Raw genomic sequence first — 23,451 nt, 5'->3', positions numbered from 1 at the left:
AATAGCTCACACTGGGTGTGGTATACAGTAAGTGCTCAGTTTTTGTTCGTTGAATTGAACTGATTATTTTTCTCATAAGATTCTATCCTTGGATCAATATATATTTTATTGCTAGGCCATCTTTTATGGAAAATATTTATGGAATGCAGAGAAAGCTAATTACAGGGAGACCAATTATCTGAGGTATTGAAGAACATTTAAGATATAGATGAAGTGAAATTTGAGCCATAATCTTAAAAATGAGTAGATAAGGGTTGTGGGGGTAGGAAGTATATTTGAAGTAGTGGCAAGAGTATGTACAAAGTCTCTGAAGAGATAAGTGGTTGGCACATTAAAGAAACTGAGGAAGGTCAGTGTTACTGTACCAAAAAGTGGGACAGAACGGCTTTAAGCAAAAAAGTGTTTAATAGTAATACTTGCTTTCCAAAACTCTCTTTTGCTGTTATGTGAAAATTAGAAAGTCATACAAGAAGATGTGTGCAGGCTAAATACACTATTGAAGCAGTCTAGACAAGAGAAGATGGTGGATTGCACTAGTGTGTGATAATATGAAAACAAGTAACTGAAAGATATCCTGAAGCAAAACCAGCAAGGTTTGGTTTAAAGATGAAAGAAACAAATATGTCCATAATGACTTGGAAATTTTTAGCATTTGCAAACAGGTGTATAATAGTCTCTTTAGTCCCTTTCACAAAGAAAGGGAACTCTGGAGGAAGGTAGGTATGCAATATTGAGTGCTGTTGTGTTTGTTGTGTTTCTCAACATCCAAGTAGAGATATCAACTGACACTCTTCTGGAGGTCAGGGAAGGGTTAAGCTGGAGATATAATCCAGGACTGTTGGTATGAATGGCTGGTTCTGAGCAAATACCATTCATTTGGTAAGTTGGCCTGGGATAGAATATAGGATGGGAAGGGAAATAGGCCTTAGATTCAGCCTGAAAGATCCCAAGGGTTAGCAGAAAAGCAGAGGAGAATGAGCAAGGAAAGTACCTTAAGAGGGTGGGTGCCAAGAAGAAGGAAGAAAACAAAAAATGAAAGCTGGTCTGGAAACAACAACAGTATTGCATGAATAAAGGAATGATAAAGGAAGCAAAAAACCACAAAACTTAGATGTTACTTCGTAACTTAATGGGGTAAGGAGAAAATGATACAGATGCAGGTGGGGGTACAGGTTTGATAGCAAAACCTTGAGGAAGTTGCTATTGAATAGTTCTCCATTACTATTTATTTCTGTTTCTCATAGCAAATAAAAAGCTTTAATAAGAAAGAGTGTTGTTTTAATTTTGATTTGTTTTGTTTGTTTTCTTGTTTAGGCCAGTCTATCTAGAGAGAATGAAGCGAGAAATAGAAAGGTTGGAAATCTGTATAGAATAGAGCAGCCTGGAAATAATGTTTCAGAGGGTGGGAGAGATAAAGTAGTAGGATTACATGGCAATGTTAATGATCCAGTGGAGGTTAACAAGTATAAATTATTTATAGTGGTCCTAGTTTGAACGACATTGCTATTGTCTCTAGATGAACTCAGCTTCACAGATGCAGACCAGTAAAACGAGATTGTTTTCTTCATCTGGGGTTGACTGAATTCCTGATTGGAATGTCAAAGGTGAGGAAAGGGAATCTGCGATATTGACATAAACATATTGACATGATAAGCCAAGCAATCTAAGCTTGTTAAGAAGGGAAGTTAAAACAGAGGGAAGGGTGGAGCAGGGGGCGTGATGGCCAATGAACAAGGGGAGGCATATGTTAGTGCTTTCAAAGCACCTGAGGTCAGGGAGAAGGGGAAGAATTATCATATAGGGGTTACTTCAACAATCAAGCTGATGAATGAGGAGAGGTCAGTGATAGTGGCACCAAAGAATCAGAGGTGAGAGTGAAGTGGAAAAATCATCAAATGACGGTACTAGGTTGTGCTCCCAAACTAGGATGTTTAGTGAATTTTGAGACTAGCATGAGGTGGGGGGATAAATATAGAATGTGGCTGTATTAGTCATCCAAAGGGGTGCTGATGCAAAGTACCAGAGCTCTGTTGGCTTTTATAAAGGGTATTTATTTGGGGTAGAAGCTTACAGTTAGAAGGTCCCAAAGAGTTCAACTCAAGGTACCGTAAGAGGTACTTTCTCACCCAAAGTCTGCTGCCACATGTTGACGCGAGGTGGCGAGTGACATTGGCAAGGTTCAGCCTTCCTTCTTCCTCTTAAGGCTCAGGGATCCCAGCTTCTTCAGATCTCAGCTGTAGGCTGGCATAAAGCTCATCTCTCTCCCCCTGAGGCTTGTCTCTTTCCGAGCTCAGCTGCTCTCCTCTCTGCACAAGGCCAGCTTTAAACTATCAGGCAAATGACTCGGCTCTCTCCCCATGACTCCAGTACCAAATTCTGAGCTCTCTCCTCCACCATGTCATTTTCTGTGTGAGTGTCCACTCACTAAGGCTTAATTTAATCAAGAAAAAGTGAAACTTCTGAATTTAATACAAAGGGTATCACTCCCAGAGAACAGAACAGTTTACAAACATAACCAATATTTCTGTTTTGAATTCATCAATATCAAACCACCACAATGGCTGTGAAACTGATTGTGTGGAGTGTGGCACAGAAGTTTATGAGATGAGGAGGCCAAGAAACTGCAATACTAGGTCTTACTAACTAAATCCTAAGTCATCATAGGAACATGCAGCTATGATCATGGTAGAAATTGGGCTGCAGAGGAGGACAGGAAGACTGAAATAAATGCACCAAATAAATGTTAATTAAGTGATTCATGATAATAAAATAGTCAGATGAGTGTATCAGTAATTGGATAACTGGTTGTTATTTTGTAACTGTTGGGTGGAAATTTCCTAGAACAACTGCAAATGGATTTTGATCTATGTGAAAAGTAGCATAATCCATTTAAACTATTTTTAAATATAATAGCAATTTTTTTGCTTCTAAAGCCATATTTTCTATATAAATTAGCTATCAGAGTGAGTCTTTTTGTTATTGCTACATTTAAAGCACAGCACAATTAGACAGTTCTCAACATGAAATAGAAAACATCAATAGTGATAAAAGGTGAAGAAGTTTTCTATAAATAAAGGGCTTTATTCTGTACTTTGTTTCTTCTCTGGTAGCAGAAGAGAATTATAACCTCTTCAACAGATTTAGCACAAGAGGAAAGAATTGAACTTCACTCTAATAGATTAACTCACTGTACATGTCCTGGGAAAAAAAGGAAATTACCTTAGGAAATATCTGAAACATAATAAATCAGTTTAAGGAATAAAACAGCATCATATATTGTAATGCCAAAAACCATTCTGGAAACATTGATTCATCTAAGCCTTTCATAAAAAAAAATCCCCAGCTAGCCAGTGTTAATTACCTAAAATGAAGCATTTACTTCACATATTCAGATAGGAAGTGCCAACTCAAGGCAGTAACATGAATTTCTCTTTTCTAATCAACTAGAAGAACATGTGTGTATGTGCTTTTATTACGAACAGTTGTGCAATCTGCTTCAGAATTTTAAGGCCATCTTGTAGGAAAAGGGATAAAATTGGTACTCAAATATAACAGGATGCACAATTTGTATGGTTTTTTAGATGTGGTATAGTGTATGGTTTGAAATTATTCTCTATGTATATTCTTGTATATGTATGTATGTGTTTGTGGATATACACATTTTGGATAATTGAACAATAGTATATATCAATGAAATTTCCTTAATTAATGGTACATTTTTCTTCAGTAAAAGCAAATTTAGATATATCTGGACAAATTAGCCCAGTAGACATTATTATTTATTTAGTGATACATTACTCTGGTATTATCAGTTATTTTCCAATTATAAAAATGATTTATCAAAATTAAATATTAACATTTGATGCTCTAATATTTCTTAACCATAGTCCATGATAAATCTTAAAAATTTTATTATGCTAAAATAATACTTCACAAATTCAGTGGATTATTCATTTCTGTTAATTAGCCACTATCAATTTCATCAATGCTCTGAACGTTGAATCGTCTTTTAAATATCTTACTTCTCTTGCATAAACATCCTTTATAATTACTGTATGGGAAGGATCATGCTAGTAGTTACATTTTCTATTCTACCCCATATTGTATCAACCTTCTGCAGGGAATTATCATGCTTTTTTAGTGTTTGGCATTTCAATAGAACTAACTAAAGGTGGGAATTTGTGTTGACCATGTGAAAACAGAACACATGATCTGACAAGAAGGCATACTGATATGTTGAAGTTGAAGACTCCAAAGGACTGCTATTTTAGTGTGGCATGAAGAATTTTAAACAGAAACACTAGAAGATGGTATTCTAGGAAGATATTCCATCAGAAAATATAGCTGATGGGATTTCCTGAGGAGAATTAACAGCTCCCAAACACTATATGGAGAAATCTGGAATATATTTCAAACACTGCAGTTTCATTGACTGCATAGACTTAGGAAAGGCCAGCGATATAAAAAGTCTTGTTGACTACACAGGGTGTTGCTCAGGGACAGAGCAACATCAACTAAAAAGTTATTTTCAGGATTTTACGGTGGAAAATAGAAGCTATAGAAAAGGAAAATATATAAGTGACCAAGAGGAGTGATGCAGTGCATATACAGTAAATAAATATTAAGGAGGATTAAATGAAGAGGAAGTAATGAAAGAGAGTTCAAAGAAGTAGAGCCTTGGTAAAAGATCATCTGAAAACAGTTGGATGCTTAGCTCTCTCTGCAACACATATGAAAAGGAAATGGGATGTCATGACTAGAACAGCACAAGACCAGGCCTGAGAATATCCAACCATAAGATGAACATTACTGATTTACAAGAGAGATATCTAGTGTTAAAACTAAACTCATGCTTATTCAGTAATTCCCAATTTAATTTTGTTTGTTTGTTGCTTTTAAATGTGTTACTTCTCAGTAATTCAATTATAAAGTGTTACCACAATGGGATTAAATTATTGCATATCAAACTTTTTCTGTTATCTCATAATTGAATAATCCTAGTGAAACAATCTTTTAAGATCCTTTTTGAACATGCAGAAAATTAAAAAGTAAAATGCAGTCTGATATTTTTGAAGTAAAATATATATTGATCCAGGTTTACCTACTGCCCATCTGGCTGCTGACTTGTGCTCAGGTAGGTATAATTGTGCTCTCCTACACCTCCTGAAAGATGCAGTTAGTTACATGAGCTGCAAAAGTCCTATTCAGAGGGAACCTGTACAATCAAAAGAGCAAGGATTTACAAATCCCAAGTACTTGTGCACCCTCTGTTACTTAATTTCCAGAATATTGGTAAAGGCACTATATTTCCATACCTACCCCCCCCCAATTTCTTAATTTGTAAAATAATAATAGAGTCTGTACAGTACATTAGACTCTAGACTGTTTTGTGAAAAGTATGAAGTATAAACATATATTAGGTATTATTCCCTTGCTAGTATATTTTCATATACTCCCCAAATTTCTTGGTACTCCACCCTTCCTCTTCCTACTGGGTCTTTTTCCTGAATGTACCCTTTTTTTCACCCACATGCATAGTCAACACTCAAATATTGTATGTATATCTGAGGTCCTTGAGCTTGGGTTATCATTATGTATATCCAATTCATCCTCGCAACTTGATAGTTAACTGCAGTTAGGACAGAAATCCTAAATTTTTTTTTTAACTTATTTTACCATTCCTGAATTTTAACTGAGAAGAATGTATTACAGATTTAATGTAACTAATACCTGGATCTAAGGTAAAGTTCTTGAAAAAAAGTGATAGTGAGAAAACAGCTTAAGCTAGACATTATATAATTATTTAGCTAGGTAACAGAGAAAGAGTAAAGAGATACGGGTTTTTCCCCATGAGAACTGTCCCAATACTCTTCAGGGGTAATGGATAATTGAAAATTTTAATTAAAAAGCACCATTTTTAGTAGCATAGTAAAACATGCAATGCATAGGGATAAATTTATCAAATATGCTCAAGATCTTTATACTGAAATACACATTACATTGCTGAGAGAAACAAAAGAATATCCTAATAAATGTAGGGATGTCCATGTTCATGAGTTAGAAAACACATTATTACAAGGTCAATATTTACCAAACTAATTTATAGATTTAATATAAATCTCAATCAAAATCTCAGTAGGAATATTTTTAGAAAATAAATGATTCTAAAGTTTACATGGAACTGTAAAGGGCATATGGTATCCAAGAAATTTAAGTAATAAGAACATAGTTGAAGGAAATATATTATATCATTTAAAGACTTATAATAATATAAAATATAAGTATGATAATAGAGAGAGGCATATAGATTAATGGAAAAGAACAGAGTCCAAAAATAGATGCATACATATTTAGTCACCTTTCAACAAAAAGCAAAAGCAAGTAAATGAAGAAACTGTGCTCATTTCAACAAATGGTGCTAGAGCAAATTGATATACACATGAAAAAAACAAAGAAACATACAAAAAAAGAAAACAACTAATAAACTTTACTCTTTTTCTCATACCATATAAAAATAATTTGAAACACATTATAAACTTAAATATAAGAGCCAAAAGCATAAAACTAGAAAGGATATATGAATCTTTGAATTTGAAATAAGCAAATATTTCTAACAGGACAGAAACAAAAATATTAAAAGAAAAAAACACTAAATTGAAATTCACCAAAATTTCAAAACTCTACTCTTAGAAAACCTGTGTTAAGTTGAAATGGCAAGCCACAGACTGGGAGAAAATATTTGAAAAATATGTATTCGATAAAGAATTTATATCTAGAATATATAAAAAATACTTTTGAGAATTATAAGAATAATTAGAGACAGGCAACTCTAGAATCAATGGGCAAAAGATATGAACACACATTTCAAAAGTACATGAAAACATGGTTAAAATGACTAGTCATTAGGGAAATGCAAATTAAAACTGCAATGAAACACTACTACATACTCATTAGCATTGCTTAAAATACAAAAGTTGACAAAACTAAGTTTGGACAAGGAAGTTACAACTGAAACTCTCATACATGGCTGCTAGAAAACAAAATTGGATACTTTAGAAAGCAGTTTGACAGTTTCTTATAAGATTAAGTATATACTATCCAACAATTCCTATCCTCGATATTTTCCAAAGAGGAATGAAAACATATCCACACAAAATGTATTTACAGATATTCATAGCAGTTTATTAATGATAAGCAAATGGCCTTTGGCTTGTGAGCAGATAAACAAATTGTGGTATATTCATACAATGGAAATGAAGTACTGACAAATAAAACCATAGATGAACTTTAACAGCATTATGTTAAATCAAAAAAGCCAAGCACAAAAGACTACATACTGTAGGATTCTATTGATATGAAATTCTAGAAAAGGCAAAACTATAATTATAGGAAGTGGAATAGGGGTGACCTTGATTTGGGGTTGGTGGAAGGAGCATAAAGAAATTTATGGAGATATAGAAATGCCCTCTATCATGACAATGGTAGTGCTTATACTCAAATAAAAGCTGTATATATTTGTCAAAACAACAAATTTTACACTTAAAATGAGTGAATTTTGTTACATGGAAATTATACATTAAGCAATTTACAGGGAAGTATTAGTAACTGGTACAGGATAAATTCTAGTAAGTTCTGCAGTCATAGCCACCAGAAGAACTCTATGACAGTGGTTGCTCTAAAGAGTGTCTTATTGAGCATCATGGAAATTACATTGTGTGCCTACTGTATGCCAGTACCGTACTATTTATGCTATAATAACATTTTAAATTATCCCTTTTGACTTGTGTAACTGTGCTTTCCACCTTAATGTGTAATGATACACAGAGAAAATAATTATATTTATGTGCCTTGATAGGGTAAGTGGGCAAGTCTGCTCAATCTGTGGTATCTGACTTGTGGGTGTAGCCACCTCAAGTACCACGTGAACATGTCCAAGAAATTAGGCATTCCTACTTCAGGCCATTGATACTGATTACCTACCACACACACTGGTTAGACAACTATTGTTTAACCTAGTATTTCATGGGTTGTTCTAGGTACAAAAAAAGGATGCAGATGAATTTGCTCAGTTGGCTTCTCAGTCCCTCTCTTTCTTAGGAGCATGCACCAAAGAGCTCTAGATGTATATTATCATTGTCTCCTTTCTAATTCTTTTTTTCTCCCTCATGTGTTTCTATCTTGGTCATGTGATTTAAAGAGTCCACACACTGCACATCAAAGGTGATGTGTTTGGTAGACAGCAGTTTTCAAATAAATACTGGGGAATTAAATTATTTGGGAAATGCACAATTTAATAATGTCAATGAGGACAAGAAGTCAGAAATCTGTATTTTATTTGGTTCCTTGAAGGATAAGAACAGCAAAGACTGGGAAGGAGGATGGAGGTGACTGGTCACAACTGACTCATGAGAGATGGTCGCACTTTCAGTTGAACAGTAATAGGATATACAACTTTTTCTAGAACACCATTTGAATCCTGCTATTCTTGTTCTCTTTTTCTTTATATTCTTATTTTTCCTCTGATATATGTCCTTGGTGATCATTCTGTCATCACTATATTATCTGCCCAGGTGTTGTCATCATTTCTCATGTCTTTAATAATATGGAAAGGTGCTATGGCATGGTAGCAACTTGAAAATCTTTAGCCCTTGCTCAGATCTCTCTCCTAGGCCTACAGATACATATGCTTGGATGTCTCTTTGGTCGACTCCCCTGTGTGTAACACTGGAACATCAAATCCAAAACAAACACAACTTGATCTATTTTGTCTTCCTGCTCTATTACTATTACTCCATTCTGTTCTTTTTCTCCTCAAATTGCTTAATGGTGTTAACTGAGTCTCCAAAGCTACTAACTGCATTCATTATTAACTCCTTCCTCTTCTTCACAGCTTGTCAATCAAGTTCTTAGGATTATATCCTTAAATATCTCTTGACTTAGACTTTTTCTTTCCATTTCTGCTGCCACTATCTTGGGTCAGGCCATCAATTCTTAAACAAGTAGATACCGGAGCTTCTTGGCTTGTCACTAAGATGACCTTTCAAAACTCTAAATCTGGTCATGACAATTCTCTTCCAATAACCCTTCCTTGGCTCCACATCATCTACACAATCAAGGACCTACCTAATCAAAGGAAAGCTCGCAATATGTCTCTCACCTGTCTTATACTGCAACTCTTACACCTACATACAGTGCCCTTTGGTAATATCAAATTATTTAAAATTCTTAGAATACCTGAAGACATTTCACATTCCTGTGACTCTGTAGTATAGTCCTTTCTGGAATGCCTTATTCCTTACACCTGCCTCTTTACTTCTTACTTGGTGAACTCTTGTCTCTCCTCCCAAAGGCAGCTCAAATGTCATTATGCTTTATTATTATGAGGTAACAGCAAATATTTGTGTGGTCCTTAATTTTGCCAGGAACTGTTAAACTGCTCTATGTGCATTATAACTTAATCTTCATAGGAGACTTCTGAAGTTAGTATTATTTTGTCCATTTTACAGATGAAAATATTGAAGCACAGAAAAGGCAAGTAGGCAAGTACTTTACCCAAATGTGCACAGCTGGTAAGTGCTGGAGCCAGAACTCAAAACCCAGTGGTTTGCATCTAAAGTCCATGTGCTCAACAACTACAATTTGCCCTCCTCTCCCTCTGCAGTCTGCTTTTGCATTTATCAAGCAACATTAAACCTTTTAACTTTATGATTACACCGTGAGCTCTTTGGAAGAAAAGGTTTAAACATATCCCTATATTCTTACTCCCTAATATACTGTTGGCATTTACTGGAGATGAAAACTTTCAGTTAAACTTTATTTGCCTTCCAGTTCAACAGTGATCAATGGTGGCATTTCCTAAATGTTGTTCTAAGTACACCTATGCTGTGAGATTCACCAAAAGAAAAGGATTCCATAGTCAAGCAAGTTCAAGGATTAATCTGTCCTATATCCTCCTCTTGGAATTTCACAATGCACATTAATATAATAAGGGTTCTAAGAAGACCTGTTATAAGGAAGAATGTTTAATTTTGAGAATTTCCCTAATATATTTTAACTTCCAAATTTCATCACTGTCCTTATTCCACCCGTAGGAATAGCTATTATATTTTTACAAAACTACAGTTTTTGAAGACTGAGCTCAGGGAAATCCTGATTTAAAGGATAAAGTCAAAACCACTTAGCCTGACATTCAAAAGCCATCATACCCTGACTATAAGCTAATTTTAAAATCTCTCTACTCTTTCAAGGTACACTTCACGTGTCTAAACTCACTCTCATCCAAAACAATCATTTTACCTTATCTCTCTGCCTTTTCTCTGGGCATTTCTTGCCTTTCTTGAGCATTGAATGAATCTCCAGCCCTGCCTCCATGCTTTCTTACTCAGCTCAGTCCCTATCTTTGGATTAATGTATTCCTCAGCCTCCCCAGTGAAGTGACCCTGCCTGAAGAACTCCTCTGACAATGCCAAAGCCATGATTTTGTTACTAATCATGTAGTGCTTTGTGACGTATCCTTTTTGTTGGCGAGGAAGTTATTTGCATTTATAGCATGTTTATATATATATGTGGCTGTTTAAAACAGTTTTTAAAACTCTTTCACCTATACATGAATTCTCATCCTCTCTTTGTCAGTGCAGTAATAAGCAGGCACGTTATAAATGGCTGATCACTGATATTGCTTCTAAGCCAGAAGACATGTGCTAAATTCACAAGCTTTATTGTATATCAATTTTATGAAGAAGAATTTCAAATGAGGGGACAGGAGGGGTGCTTACATCTTTTAGGTTGTAGCAGTTAGGTTGGTTTTGAGATTCTATAAGAAATAATGCATATTTTAAAGAAGCCATCTCATCTTTTACTTGAAGTAATTATCCATTTGACAGGGGAAAAGAAATATATTCAAAAAGTAAAAGTAAATTGAATTGATTAAATTTAACTATCGATGCACCATAGTTATGTCATTCATTATCTTATACTTCTCCCATCTCACTGGGGGGAAAATAAATTACATTAAAGTAGTTCATCCTGAATTCCATAGTAAAGTAGTTCCTTTCTACCTCTTCCCAACACAAATATACCAACCTGAAAGCACATAACTGAAAAATGAGAGCTACAAACAAATGAATTTTCCTTCGTTTTCATCACTAACCAAAAGCTACAGTACTATGACAGAAAGCAATAAACAGCCAATGAAATTTATAGTCTCACAGGCATATGATATTTCCCCAGGAGCTTTCCTGATGTCTAAACTGCTACCATGAAATGTATTGAATACTCCAACCTCCATTTTACATTCAATATCTGTCATGATTCTGCTTTTAGAAAGACAAATTAGTCATATGATGACAAGTAGTTCAGTAAGTACCTGACTAAATCAGATGATTTAAAAAAATCTATTCTCTTAATTTTGATTTTGAGGTGGCATTTATTGTTATGAATTTGGCAGACAGAACCTTATAACTGCGCATGTGAATGATATATTTTAGGGTTTGCTTACTCATTTTTACTTAAGACATTTATGTAAATGCACATGGAAATGGGTCACTTTTTTAATCTCACATAAAAATTATGGTGCACTTTCAGTGAGTCATCAGAACAAGATACTGTATTTTAGTAAAATGTGTATTCCATCACTTTTTCTTGCTTCTAAACCTGTCGTATCAGCATCAATCCACACTGTTCAGTTCATCTGGAAATTCCGAAATATTAGTCACTTTTGAGGAATAGTCAGAAGCAGATATTAGGGACTCAACTGCATTCACCATGGTAAATATCAGCAGTGACAGGCTTTGTAAAGTTGGCTTGAAGTAGCACATGGTAAATGTTAGTTTTTTAAACACTGAAAATAATAAGCGATATACTGGATTAACACAATCTTTATTATTTGCTTTGACTTTAAAAATACTATAACTATAATGGTATTTTTATTTCTGATTCCTTTTTAAATGTGGATTGTTGCTTTATTGGAATTTATGAAAAGTACATGGAGGCATTAAAATACAACCTGACAATTCTTCACCATTGTCCTGCTAATTGCAAATAAACAACATCCAAATTTGGTTTAATTCATTACCAAAAGAAGTTTCTTTACAGCCAAATATGAGTTTGGAGTGAATAAATCCATTTGCATATAATAACACTTCTCATCTTCACCTCTAGAGAATGAAGCACACAATTTCATTTATAGTTTTTATTACTATGCCTGACATTTATTTGCTCCATCAGTATTTGTGGAGGAGATGAAGTGAGAGAAAGAGGAAGCAAAGGAGAGAGGGGAGAATCCAGAGAGAAAATCTGCATGAAGGACCCTGAAAAAGATAAATGCTAATAAAAAAGAAACACATAATCCTTTTCTCGTATCACATACATCAAAAATGAATCTAAGGAACCCTGAAGACATCATGTTGCATAAAATAAATCAGGCAAAAAAGGACAAATATTGTATGATTTCTCTTATATAAAATACTTAGAATAATCAAATTTATAGATGCAAAATGTAGAATAGTGGTTGCCAAGGGTAGCGGTGGAAGGAATGGGGAGTTATTGTTTAATGGGCACAAATTTCTATTGAGAAGGATGAAAATGTTCTGGAAGTGGGTAGTGGTGAAGGTTGTACAATATTATCACTGTACTTCAAGTCACATAACTGTACAATTAAATGTGCTTAAAATTACTATAAATCCTTTTTTAATATGTATAAATTCAAAATAACATATAAATCCTTAAAAAAAAAAGAATATAAGGGAACCTAAGATTAATGCAAGTTATTACAGAAAAAGCAGGGTCTAGAACCTAGTACTCCTGAATCTGACTGAGAAGAAACAGGCACTTCTTCTGACTTCAAGTATTGGCAAATGCTTTTTTTTATTTCAAAAGCCTATGGATGTTTATAATTCATTTTCTTTGGTTTACACTCTTTCCTCATCTTTTAAACATGTTTAGAAAATCTACAAGCTATAAACACTGTGTTTTCTTAAGAGATGTGACATTCAAAGATGTAAATGTAGATATACTGAATATACTGTCTTCTACCAGAAACATTGAAAAAGTTAAAGCACATGAATTAACAAGACCCATGGCACTAATGAGAGAATTGGGTGCCATACAGTATCTTAAAATTCTCCCCAGGGTTCATTACTATAACATGTTGATCATGTCATTTTTAGTAAATTCAGGAATGACTCACTCCTGGCTGACAGTTATATGAGGTACTGTTAAAATTACCTCAATCTCTGTCAGTGAACTTGTCAGAAAATAAAGCAGAGTGTCCTTATTAGAAATACAAAAAGGTATAAACTTTACAGGTTTTGTCTTAATAAATAAAAATTTCATGTATGCTCTCAGCTCAAATATTAGTTTTCAATCATGGTCTGAATATGCTTTCCCAAAAAATAATCTTTGTAATTTCACATAAAAGTTTAATTGACCTTTTTTTAAATCCTAGAATTAGAGGCTTTTTTTTTTTCTAAAATTCAGTTTCGATGAAGTGAAAGAAAAATAAAAAACAAAATCTTAGAGGTTCTTTTGTAAGATCTTGATATTTTCATTTACTTATTTATATGCAGAACAAAAATTAAATTTCTAGTTCATGATAGAGAAAACACTTGTTTTTTGTACCTGGCCAAAACTGTTCTTAAAAAATCACTCAGCATTTAAAATATAAGTGTTGATATATAAATAAATAAGCACATTTTCTTTTTAAAGATGAAATGTTCTTTATTTATGTTGTTTCCTACAATTAAAATTCCACATGAGAGTTTGTTTTTAATCATAAGTCTCACATTTTTAAAAATGGAGAATTGTATTCTGTATTAGTAAGTAGGCAATTTGGGTAAATTGCTAAATCAATCCGTGGCTAGCACCTCTTGCTGGCAGACAGAAACACTCTCTGCACACACATGGTCACAAATTCTCTCTCCCAGGAATTTGGGTTTGATACTAAGATTGTATCATTCATTTTTTAAATGTAACATTTTCTGTGATCTATGTTTCTATAAAAAATACAATAAAAAATTTAAAAAGGGTGTGGGGTATATGGGAAACTCATATTTTTTAATGTAACATTTTTTTGTGACCTATGTATCTTCAAAAAAATACAATAAAAATTTTTTTTAAAAAGACTATCATTCTATTTGGGCTGATCTCTGGAAAAGAGAGCTTATAAACTCTTGGCTCATAAATTTATGGCTCAGTCGACTTTTCATGTGGACAAGGCATGAGAGAAACGACAGTGAAAGAGGCAGGATGAAAGAAGAATGCACACCATTCTCAAGCTCTGACCACTTTCCATTCACTGCATGGAATACAAAGGCCATTCTGTACTCCCTGCATTCTCTGAGAGACCTACAACATATATTTAATCAAAATTACCCATTTCTGTTTGGTGTTACTTTCTTATTTAAGTTCTCTTAAACTGGTTTTTGTTACCTATAGGGTCTTCTAAGGGGCCCAGACCTTAATGTGTGTGTGTGTGTGTGCATGAAATGAGACTAATGATAGTTTAGGTGTTTTATTCCTAAATTTGACTGATGGAAAAAAGATTTGCTAAAATGGGAAAAACTATCAATTAATAGGAGCAGAAAATGATGGGTGTCCATCAGACAGGAACAGTCAATCAGAAAAAAATACCTCTAGCTGTCAATGGAAAAAATCTGGAATGGTAGAATACTTAATCGGTGAAGTTTTACAGATAGTTGGTTCATAAGAAGGGAAGGACAGGAGAGAAGACAACCTGACAGTGTTATAGCAGAACTCACTGTGGTGACTGAAGTCTAGGGAAAATACCGTGTTTAAATTCTATACTTTCCCTGAGAAAATTTACAATTATAAATGCAGGAACTTTGACGAGGGGGTTGTATTATCCAGTTAAAAGGGTGCTGATGCAGAATAACAGATATTGGTTGGTTTTTAGAAAGGGTATTTATTTGGGGTAGGAGTTTACAGATACCAGGCCATAAAGCATAAGTTACTTCTCTCACCAAAGTCTATTTTCACTTGTTAGAACAAGATGGCTGCTGACGTCTGTGAGGGTTCAGGCTTTCTGGATTCTTCTGGGCTCAGCTCCTCTGTTTTCTCACAAGGTCAGCTGTAGACTATGAGGCTCTCTAGATTTTGCCTCTCTCCACAAGGCCAGTTATAGACTTTCAGGTGAATGGCTCTGTCTCTCTTCCTGGGGTTTCTGCCGTATCTAAGGAGCCATCTCTACTCCTCTGTGTTCTTTTCATGGCTCAGTTCCTCTCTTCCCGGGGCTTGCTTCTCTTTCTTCTATGTGCTGACTTCCTGGGGCTCCAGCTTATGACTTCAGCATCAAACTCCATCATCAAAACTCCAACATCAGAGACCCTTCAACTCTGTCCTTTGCCATGCCTTTTATCTGTGAGTCTCCACCCTACTGACGTGGCCCAATGAAAGCCCTAATCATAACTTAATCATGCCCAGGTACAGAACAGTTTACAAACATAATCCAATATTTATTTTTGGAATTCATAACTATGTCAAACTGCTACAGGGGTTACAGACAGAGTTCAAGTACTGAAAGTGTATTATAAAATGAGGTGTTGGTTGCAGAAAATAGTTAAGTGTTCAAGTACTGTAACCCATTGATTCTCAGTCAGCAATGATTTTGCCACCCCTGGAGACATTTGGCAACGTATGGGAACATTTTTGGTTGTCACAACTGGGGGAGAGGTGGTGTTACTGGAATTTAGTGGGCAAAGGCTAGGGATGCTTCTGATATCCTGGAATGCATGAAGCAGGCCCCCACCACAATGAATTATCTGGCCCCATATGTCAGTACTGCAAAGTGAGAAATCTTACCTAACCAACACAAAAGCTCAAAAGAGAGTCTTTAGATATCTCATACTGAATCTCCAGAATCCAGGTTCATAATCCTCTTGGTTCTTACCTATTGAGGCAAACTGTTTTTTAGAACATGAATATGGGTTGGGGGGTGGGGAGAGAGGGACTTATCCTTGATTCGGTCCAGATGCATTTCCCAACTGGTACGTTCATTCACTATAATTATTTATTATTTTTCTTATAATACTCCCAGACAACATACATATCACCCAATCTAGCTGTGGCACCATAGCCTCAGAAGCATGTCATAAATGCTGTTTTGAAGGCTTGAAACAATTTCATCATGACTCACTAAGCCAAAATACAGAATAAGCACTGTGACTTGTTTAATGGTATGCCATAGCAGAAAAACTAACTTAGGAGCACCATATTATATAATAATAACAATATTATAGTAAAATTAAAAAGTTTATAACGATTCTGATTTATTTTCTAAAAACATAAAAAGTCAATATAAACTGAAGTAAGAAAATGGATCTATATAATTTTACTTTTAATTGGAAACACAGGGAAATGTTGATATACTAGTATAGCAGTGTTTCATCTACCCTGTCTGGGCAATATTGCTCAGAAAGTGTACCTATTTATATTGCCCACGGATTCTGAATAATGCAAAGTTTCAAATAAGCACTCTTCTACACACTCCCACACTCACCTAAATACAGGAACTCAGAAACACTGTTGACCTACTGGCCGTGAGACATTATGAGAATGTTCCTATATTTGATTCCAATATTCACTGTATTAGGTTTCTATTGCTGTTTTAATAAATGGCCACAAACAGTGGCTTAAAACAATGTGAATTTACCATCTTACAATTCTGAGGAACAGACTTTTGAAATGTTCTCACTGGTTTGCTCTTCTTTCTGGAGGTTCTAGAACAAAAAGTCATTTTCTTGCCTTTTCCAGCTTCTAGAGGCTGATTCCTTGGCTCAAACACCCTTTTTATCTTCAAAACCAGGTAAGACCAGTCGAGTCTTTCTCAGGATTCCATCTTCTGGTTCTGACACCTCAGTCTCCCTCTTGCCTACTTAAGGACCCTTGTGATTACAGAGGGCTCACCAGGATAATCTAGATAATCTCCTCATTTTAAAGTCAGCCAATTAGCAACCTTCACTCCACCTGCAACTTTAATGCCCCCTTACATTGTAACATAACTTATTATTTTACAAATAAATAGTTTATTAAACTGTGTCAGTCTCAGAATCTATGTCATTTGAAAGGAAATAATTACATTAGATATTTAAGCAAAGAAAGTGTGCACGACTTTGATGCCTCAGAAGAATTCCATTAAATAATTTGCAATTTAAGAATGAAGGAACCTTACAAGAATATTACATCATCAAATAGCCATTAATTTTGTTATCCTAAGATTAGTTGACTTCTGATTTTTAAACTTTTGATATGTCACACAAATCCACCCCATACTCCAGTTCCTCACACATAAAAAGGTAATTCCCTATCAAATATTTTCCTTCCTAAATAGGGTACAAAATCAAAACAAGAGAGATTGAGGAGTGGGTGAACACTGACATTGTTGAAGGTGATCCTTCCTGTTGGTAGAAATGAGAGATGGTGTTTCAAAGCTATGACAAACTCAAGATGACTGATATAAATAAGATTTTTGGTTGTCCACAGGTGGAAAATATTGTATTGGAGGAAGTATGCAAACAAAGTAAGCCTTTGTTTCACTTATTAACTTGGTAGAAAGGCTAGCCTAGAGGGCACAGAAAATCACATAACTGCTTTACCTTATTTTTAGAAGAACAAGTAAAAATGACATAATAGTATTTTTTTTTTTTTGGAGCTCTTTCAAAGGGTTTATTTGCTAAAGAATTGCTTTAGTCCACTGATAACTTCAACTCAGGATTTCTGTGTTTAAAAGAGTTTGCTTGCTGCTTTAACAGTGCTTCAACATTCAAAAAACAATTATTTTTCCAGCATATGGCAGGTCTAGAAGAGGTTAGAAAAAGTTAGAATCTGTAGAACTAGATGTCTAAAAATAGAAAAAAATGACCATTTAGAAATTCCTCATTTAGACAGGTTCTGAGTTGAAATAATCTGCAAAAACAAGTGTTCTAGGTCAGAAATGCTGTATTTTATAACTACAGGTCTTGACCTTGGACTTGACTGGTGAGAATTTCCAGGCACTGAATGAATGACAGGACAGACACTATTCAGTTGGTCAATTCTGGCATGTCTCCTGTCTGGTTTGGTGTAGTTTTATAAGTATCGCTTAAATCTCAAACTCCTGGTTCTCTGGAACCTATTGTCTTAATCTGATTCCCAATATTTTCAAAAACAAAGTTTTCCCTGTAAGACCACAGATTTAAGTATTTGTTGCCTGTGGACAGATACAGAGAAGCCAAGAATGGAGGTGAATAAACAATTCAGTGATGTAGCTGTGAATCTCTGGGTGCATATGGAAGTTGTAAGGAAAGCCCTTTGCCGGCTCTGTCTGCCCTTGCTGTGCTGCATAGGTGGTCATCCAAGGCAACATTAACCTGATGAAGGTGTGAACCCCAGAAGCTGCTCAATTGGTTTAAACCACCATTCATCTGCCTCCAGTTCTTCTACCAATCCAGCTAGTTTTTCCATCCGAGCAACCTGCTGATCATGTTTCACCTGTTTAAGTGTAGCTGCCACTTGATAGCTGAAAACAGATTCACAGAGGAATCTCTCAGAGCCATCTTCTAGCATCTCTCCAGCTCCCTTGGGATAGGTGAAAAGGGCTTTCCGTGGTGGGACAAGGTCTGAGACACTGAAACCAGATCCAGTGACAGAACTTCCGCTGACCCCACCAGCTGAGGATGATGATGAAGAGGCAGCCATTTTATTTCTAATAGAATCCCACTTCACTTAACAGCTTTGGCACTTTCCCCTAGAGCCCCGCCCCTACGTGACATAATAGTATATAACATTGTTTTTCTTAAGTATATCAAGGAGTTTTCCATCATACCACTTTTATCTTAACAATTTCACTTTGATAAGTTCATAAGTACATAATGATGCCTCTGAATATTAAAATAGATAACATACTCAAGTTATTATAAGAAGTAAAGGAAAAAAACAATGCATTTTAAATGTTAAAAACATTCAGAAAACTTATTTTTTTAGGAATATAAGGAAAAATTACCACTTCAAACTGTTTTTCTTTACTTAGAAAACCTAAAATATTCTAGAAAGCATATCAAAAACAAATCTTCTCTGAGGTTACAAATAAGTCATAGACTTAAATAACATTGAAGAGATATAGAATAGGATATGCTACATGGTATAAATAATTGTCAAATGAGTTGTGAGATTTGTGTTATTGAAAATAAATGCATTACATCTAAGCTACCATTTTATACATATATCCCTGGTCTGCCCAAATGCATTTTCAGGTCCTGAAAGGTTAAGAAGAATCTTATATATATTCATATCCTTGTGATGGTTAGGGTATTGTGTCAGCTTGGCTAGGTAATTGTGCCCAGTTGTTTGGTCAAGCAAGCCCTGGGTAAACTGCAATATAAGGGCATTTATGGACTTTAGTCACCATTGACTTTACGCAGTGGTAAATCATAGATAGCTGATTACAATTACATCAATCAGGGAGATTGCCATCAGCAATGAGTGATGCTTTATCCAATCAATTGAATGAGTTAAAAGGGGAAGTGATTCCAGCATTGAGTGAGAATTTCCCAGCTTGTCTTTGGATAGCCAACGTCTCCCAGACCTTGTCAAGAACCTTCAATGGAGCCTGATTGCAGGCTGCCTGTGGAACCTGGATTTGTGCATTCCCATGGTCATTTGAGAGACTCTTATAAAATTGTATACTACGGATAGATATTAGTTGTTGATTCTGTTTCCCTACAGAACCCTGACTGATGCAGTCCTTTAAGATACCTAATAGATACTTCATCTTAGTAGGCAAAATTGTTTTTTTGTTTATTGAGTCATGCAGAATGAATAGCGATATCATCAGATGTTGTAACAAAAATTAAATGCCAAAGAGTTCTAATATTAAAAATTTTAACTCAAGTTCACTGTTAACTATATATTTCAAATTTATTCCCAACTTTAATTATTTATAGTACTGTCCCAATTAAGCACTCTTGACCTACAGGAGTGAGTCCCATCACTCAAAATTAATATTACAAGGACGTTTTATAATGTACTTCATCAAGATTATAATAACCATCCTCTATAAGACCATTCAGTCTAATAATCTATATAAGATACATAAATTATATAAATATATTACATATAATAGTGATCTATATAAAACAAAAAAAAGTAAATGCAAGTATAGTTTCAGTGCCCAGGAATATATAAAAGTAAAAAACAAAACACATTGGAATTTATTTATCAAAAGTTTCCCATGTTAAGCAACAAAATGAATCAGCTGTAGATGGTAATGAAAAATTTCACTCACAGGTACAGTAGCATGTGACTAACAGACTTAGAATAGCAACTAGCTTTGCAATAACAAAAGAAACTACTGCTACATTAATCCACATAATGTAACCACTTTCTATTGCTTTTGCCAGTATTTCACGCATCTTATGAGAAAACCCATTATACCCTACTTCCATTGAGAAAAGGATATTTATTTTAAAAATTCTTGTTACATAGAAAATAAACATTTATGGTTCTCAAAAGCTGGGCTGCTTGGGTTACTGCAATGCTGCTCACCATCCCTTGCTTTCTGTGTTCTAGTCAGCATTCTTTTTGTAGGCAAGGGAGGCACACTGGAAGCCTCCTTAATTTAGTTCCTTTCATCTCAAGATTTCAAAAGCTCTGCTGATGGCTATTATTTACAGTAGCAGAATAAATGGGAGCATTGAGCCAATGGGAGACTATAACCATTCCAGGAATGAATCACAAAGCAGTTGAATCATGTTAAAACAAGTCAGGATGTAAAGTGTGTTAGATCCCTTATTCCCTTCCAAAGCCATTTTTCATCTTTTAAAGTAATTTATTCCTCATATTAATGATGATCTTGTTCACTTATTTAGACACATGGAAGCCTTTAGAAATTTAGGCCAGTTGAGGTACTGCCTGTGTGGATGGATATGCTGAAAGCCTTCTGTTGGGGGCATCAGGGCATATGACATTTTGACTAGTAGTTCGAAAGTGTTTTAGCAGAGAAAAGATAAAAGGGAGGAGTGAGAGAAATAAGTCTTAAGAATACAAATTTATGGAAAAGGGAACAGAGACGTTTGCCACTATGTTTATAGGGTAAAAATATCTAAAATAAGGAAAGTGAGACTATAACAAAACAATTTTGGACAGGAGGCTATCAAGAGACCAGATGAGAGAAGGAGAGGTTTTGACATGTGGCCAAAAATATGACTCCTAATAAATGCATTTGAATAATCATCAATGTGATGCCTATGAAGGTTTTCAAAGTTATGACTCCCATACCTGGCCAATGATCAGAATCACCTAAAGAATTTACAAAAATAGATCTCCCATTCTGTACTCTGTCGATACCAATTTAATAGATCTGGCTTAGAGTCCATGGATCTGTACAGTATTTCTAAAAGACTCTCTGGTGAATCTAAAAGTACAAATGGTTTCCAAGAGCTAACCTTCCACGATGGCCAGCACCTAAGAAGTGCATCTAGCTATGGGGAGTGAAACATATTTTGCTAGCTTCTGTCTATTCAATGAGAAGGGAAACTTAAATAGGAACTGAGGAAGGATAAGTCTGTCATGGATCTGAAACCACATTTAGGCTGCTTTCTGGTATCAATATGACTGCATCGTCTATATCTTGAGATCCTCTTCTGCTTTCTAGTTTAGATTTTGCTCCCTGCTTTTCTTTGCTAGAGCCCTTGGAGAGTGACCTCAATGAAGCCCACTGGAAAGTACCCGGATCTGTAGCTGCTCTGTGTAGTCTGACTACCTTGCCAAGACTGTCCTCAGCTCCTCTACCTCTTATTCACACTGATCTCATGAATCTAACAGGCAGAGAATTGGGCAAAGTTAGATCCACAGTTTTCACCACTGTACTCCCATAATCACTTCAGGCGTTCTCTCACAAAATGTGGATCCAGTTCTTGCTCAGTTGCTCTCAATTCAAAATGAGTGAACAGCTGCCCACTGATTTTGCTCAAGTTTATCTGAATCAAGATGCCTTCTTAATCACATTGATGATATTATATAAATGCTTTTTAAGAACGATATTTACTCCTGTATCAAAAACATTGGTGTACTTATTAAAAGGCACACTCCCAAACTCTATAACCCACTGAATTACAATCTATGTCTGTTGGAGTAGGATCTGCATTTTAAACAGAAATTCTGTGGGTAATTTTATAAACATTAATGTTAAAAATCATTGGAAAATACAGTCATAGTTCAATTACTTAAATAATTATTTATTTCATTCATTGATTCCATAAATGCTAATTTAGTACATTCTATGTGCCAGGTACTTGATAGGCTCTGGAGGTATAAAGATGGTTTGAAAAGAAAATATACTCCAGTGGGGGAAGACAGACAAGCCAACAGATGTTTGAAGTAAAGCATGATACATGCTACAAGAAAAGAGCACAGGTCTATGAAGTATGTGGAAGGGCTGTCCCGTTCAATTCTAGTGATTCTGGGAAGTCACTGATAGTGGTGCACTCTGATAATGTGTTTATTGGAGTGTCAGTTGGTAATATGCTGCTTGCGATTCTATGCACTAAAAATAACATGAAATATTTTTTGAATTTTCTAATAAACCCTAAGTGCACTTCCTTCTTATACAACGTTTTTGTATCTAGATAATAAAAATGGTATAATTGTTGATATAATAATAGTTGTTTTCAGATACAACTTTTGCAAACAAATCAAATTGAAAGAGTCATGTAATGGTCAACGAAACCAAGATGTTCTAAGCACTACTTTTCTGCTGCTTAGAAAAGAACTACAAAATGTTTTGGGATAATATAATTTAGTTTTTGATGTTTCAAAGACACATTTATATTAAAATGTTAATTTATAAATGACTATGGAAAAATCACATACTGGCAAAACATACATGGAAATTATTACACAGAAATAGCATAAATATCTTTGAACACCTATATTATTTGTTGCTAGCTTTTTCCATGTTTGTATTCCATGAAGTTTTAAAAAAAATGGGATGTTTTACACAATAAGTATGTAAGGCATTTAAACCTTTATATCAGATAACCCAAGCTATAGGACATCTAATATTTATTTTGAAAAGGAAGTAACTAAGTTTTCTCAAATGCAAAAGGAAGGCCCATGGTCAATCATATAAACAATATCTGTTGTTTCCCTAATATAATGTAAGCACCACATGTACTTCATAGACTTTGCCCACAGATTCCACAGGGTTCTCAGGGAGACAAAGAAGTAAATGGGATATGTAATATAGTGTGATGGATGCTAAGATAGTTACCACTGAACTAATCATGTTGTTTTAATGATTAAAATATATTGTCCTACTATATAATACACATGATTACTGATATTAGGGGTGTATAACATGAATGAAGTTCTCATAAGAAGTAAGCTGGATGAAACAAAGACATATACTATTATTTAAGTTAAAGTAAAGTAGGTGTCAAGAGAAAACACAAGTATAGTGCT

General features: G+C 34.8%; 1 protein-coding gene and 1 pseudogene across 2 annotated transcripts in view; both read right to left on the bottom strand.

Annotated features, from left to right (window-relative positions):
• KCND2 (potassium voltage-gated channel subfamily D member 2) overlaps nt 1-23,451 on the bottom strand; it is a 521,026-nt gene that overhangs the window by 354,904 nt on the left and 142,671 nt on the right. The gene's annotated exons all lie outside the window — the stretch shown is intronic.
• LOC101423865 (anaphase-promoting complex subunit 16 pseudogene) lies at nt 17,882-18,690 on the bottom strand (annotated as a pseudogene).

This window comes from Dasypus novemcinctus, chromosome 5 (assembly GCF_030445035.2).
Source record: "Dasypus novemcinctus isolate mDasNov1 chromosome 5, mDasNov1.1.hap2, whole genome shotgun sequence".
Classification (NCBI taxonomy): Eukaryota; Metazoa; Chordata; class Mammalia; order Cingulata; family Dasypodidae; genus Dasypus; species Dasypus novemcinctus.
Note: the sequence above shows the minus strand (reverse complement) of the source record. Positions and strands in the feature narration are given on the sequence as shown.